Source organism: Silurus aristotelis (genome assembly GCF_946808225.1).
Source record: "Silurus aristotelis genome assembly, chromosome: 13".
Taxonomy (NCBI): domain Eukaryota; kingdom Metazoa; phylum Chordata; class Actinopteri; order Siluriformes; family Siluridae; genus Silurus; species Silurus aristotelis.
This window is the reverse complement of record NC_139586.1, coordinates 3,056,287-3,060,306: the sequence shown is the minus strand read 5'-3', so window position 1 is coordinate 3,060,306 and position 4,020 is coordinate 3,056,287.

Below are 4,020 nucleotides of genomic sequence, written 5' to 3'. Positions count from 1 at the left end.
ATTTTTTTGACCTTTCCGAAGACGTCCACCCAGCATTGTACAGCAACCTTCTGCTCCTCCATTACAGAAGTCGGAGCAACATATAAATACACACGAGGAACCGGGCTCATCTTAACAAAACGCAGCCTGAAATTTTATTGTTGGTAATGTGTTCATAGTGTGTATATTTGTTTCTTAGTTCAATTTACTCTTCAAAAATGTGTTATTTTAAATTTCTTTATAATCTGTTTTAAAAATCAACAAATGTTTATGAAATTGAGACCATTTTTCACTGTTTAATGAAAGCCAACAAGTGAACTGTACAATTACAAAATATATATTTACCACCAAATAAATGTAATCTCTAGCTCCATTAGTACAGTATCAATGCCAATCAGTGCAGTTTATGGGGTTATAAGGCCACAATATTACCAACATAATATTAAGGTGTTGCATAAAATTATTTTTTGTTAACATTCAGGAATATGTCGACAAACATCACCCACTATCTAGCACAGACTATTGTAATTATTAACCCACCAGTAACCTTCTAGACCAGATAGATATATACACTTTTACCCCATGAAACCCCACCTCAAAGTACTGTTTTTATTTTATTATTAAAATTTTAACTTCACAAACCCATGTTAATTTAGTTTATTATTCACAAATTCTTTTTGTTACTAAAGGGTTTTGTCTTGTGCCAATACACAAATAAATAATACTAAACAATTTTACATTGACGTGGCATTTGAAAGATGCCCATATCCATGTAACAGCATGGGGAACGGCAAACCAAATTGCCAAAAAAGACAAACAGAAAATCAAACATGAAACAAACGGCATGTTAAAGATATTTATCTAATCACTGAATAAGTTCCAAGCTCACTGGGATCTGGTGCAGGGGGAGAGAAACTTGCCTCATTTGTTAGGCCATGCCCCTTTTTGGAAGGATCTCTGCAGGGGAGGCTGCCTGTTAACCTCTAGGTGGAGCTCTTTGTGGCAGCTAGAATGGAAGCTTCTTTGCAATGGGGGCTACCACATCACCCTCTAGGTGGAGCTCTTCGTGGTGGCTGCCATGGCAGCTTCTGTAGGGAACTCTGCTGTTTACTTTTATTTTTTTTGCTTTAATATTTTCTAAGTCAAAATATTTTAGGGATGTCTCTTAAGTCATTTAAACTCGTTCATTTATACACTTATTTAATGCCATTTAATGATGAACGTTGCAGCTACCAGACTATATTCCATCTTTCGTTTTTAGAATAATTTCAATAACTTTTTGAACACCATTGACCTGCCTTTCGATTGACAAAGCTCAGGACATTGATTGTATCTGTCAGCCAATGCTTATTTTCTTTTTGTTTCCCGCTCTGTTCCACCTTCATGTTAAGTTGGTTTAGGCCCTGTTTACACGAAAATGTAAAAATATTTTATCAGATGTGCCTTTGGTTTAGACGGCGACAGCGTTTTTGGGGCTTAAAAACGCAAAAAAGTGAAACCACCCTCCAGAGTGGAAATCTTAAAAAAGCTCCACCGTCACGTTCCCGTCTAAAGGATAAAAACGCAAAAATCTGCTCACGTACACAGGTTGTACGCAGACGCGCGGACTTGGTGTTGTTGTGTGGCAGTGCTTCACATTGCCACCTAGCCGCCTGGAGTGCATACTACATCGAATTTCACACACTTTTGCGTCACCATATGCACGCAAATCCCCCCCCCCCCCCCCCCCCCCCCCAAGGCTCGTCTAAACGCAGAATAAAAAGTGATAACGCAACGCCACTTTTGCGTTTTCTCTTCAGATCGTTTCCGTGTAAACATAGCCTTAGTTGCCAGGTACATTTCTTCTTCTTCTTTCGGCTGCTCCCATTAAGGGTCGCCACAGCGGATCATCCGTCTCCATACCACCCTGTCCTCTACATCTGCCTCTTTCACACCAACTACCTGCATGTGTTCCCTCACCACATCCATGAACCTCCTCCTTGGCCTTCCTCTTTTCCTCCTACCTGGTGGCTCCATCCTCAGCATTCTTCTACCAATATAGTTCATGTTCCTCCTCTGCACATGTTCAAACCATCTTAATCTCGCCTCCCTCACCTTGTCACCAAAACATCCTACATGCGCTGTCCCTCTAATAAACTCATTTCTAATCCTGTCCATCCTCGTCACTCCCAACGAAAACCTTAACATCTTTAGCTCTGCTACCTCCAGCTCCACCTCCTGTCTTCTACTCAATGCCACTGTCTCTAATCCATACAACATCGCAGGTCTCACCACAGTCCTATAAACTTTCCCTTTCATTCTTGCAGATACCCTACTATCACAAATCACTCCTGTCACTCTTCTCCACCCACTCCACCCTGCCTGCACTCTTTTCTTTACTTCTCTAACACACTTTCCATTATTTTGCACTGTTGACCCCAGGTACCTGAACTCTTCTCCCTGCAACCACACCACTCCACTGCCCTCCCTCTCATTCACACACATGTACTCTGTCTTACTTCTACTCACTTTAATTCAGCTTCTCTCCAGCGCATATCTCCACCTCTCCAGGCTCTTCTCAACCTGCTCACTACTCTCACCACAAATTTACAATATCATCCACAAACATCATAGTCCAGGGAGACTCCTGTCTGACCTCGTCCGTCAACCTGTCCATCACCACTGCATCCGTCATCCTTTATTGCTCTAACTTGCAGCACATCCTTCCCAGCTCGATCTCTCTGCCTGGCCAATCAGTATAGCTCCTCATATGCCTTTTCCTTGGCTTTCGCCACGTCCCTCTTTACCTGCTGCCGCATCTCCTTGTACTCCTGCCTACTTTTCTCATCACTCTGTCTATCCCACTTCTGTTTTGCCAACCTCTTTCTCCTTATGCTCTCCTGCACTTCCTCATTCCACCACCACATCTCCTTGTCTTCCTTTCTATTTCTAGATGTCACACCAAGTACTTTTCTTGCTGCCTACCTCATCACTCCTGCAGTAGTTTCCCAATCACCCAACACCTCTTCACCACCACCGAGCCCCTGTCTGACCTCTTCCCTGAACCTCACACTACACTCTTCCCCCTTCAGTTTCCACCATCTTATTCTTCTTTCAGTCCTCACTCTCCTTCTCTTCTTCTTCGCCTCCAAAACCATCCTACAGACCACCATCCGATGTTGTCTAGCTACACTGTCCCCTGCCATCACCTTACAGTCTCCAATCTCCTTCAGGTTGCATCTCCTGCATAGAACATAGTCCACCTGTGTGCACTTTCCTCCACTCTTATACGTCACCCTATGACCCTCCTTCTTCTTAAAATGAGTGTTCACCACTACCATTTCCATCCTTTTAGCAAAATCTACCACAATCTGCCCTTCCACATTCCTCCCCTTAAGGCCGTACCTACCCATCACCTCCTCATCACCTCTGTTCCCTTCACCAACATGCCCATTAAAGTCTGCCCCAATCACCAATCGTTCTTTCCTAGGTACACCATCTACCACTTCATCTAATCCACTCCAGAATCTTTCCTTCTCCTCCATCTCACAGCCAACTTGTGGAGCATAGGCACTGATGACATTTATCATCATCCCTTCAACTTCCAGCTTCACGTTCATCACCCTATCAGAAACTCTCTTCACCTCCACTACACTCTTACTGTACTCTTCCTTCAGAATCACCCCTACACCATTTCTCTTTCCATCCACACCATGATAGAACAGTTTGAACCCACCTCCAATGTTCCTGGCCTTACTCCCTTTCCACTTGGTCTCCTGAACACACAACATATCTACACAATCATATCAGCTCTCTCTCCCTTTACCCGTCATAGTACCAACATTTAAAGTACCAACCCGAACCTCCACTCTCCTACACTGCTCCTTTTCCTGTCCCTGTCGGCTAACGATACCTGTGGCGGTCGTTGTTAACCCGGGCCTCGACCGATCCGGTATAAATTCTCATTGTGATCACCACACATGCTGGATACTGAGCCAAACAAGTTTATTTTAGTCTCATCAAACCACAGGACAGTTTCATAATTCATAATTAGTTTTCAGA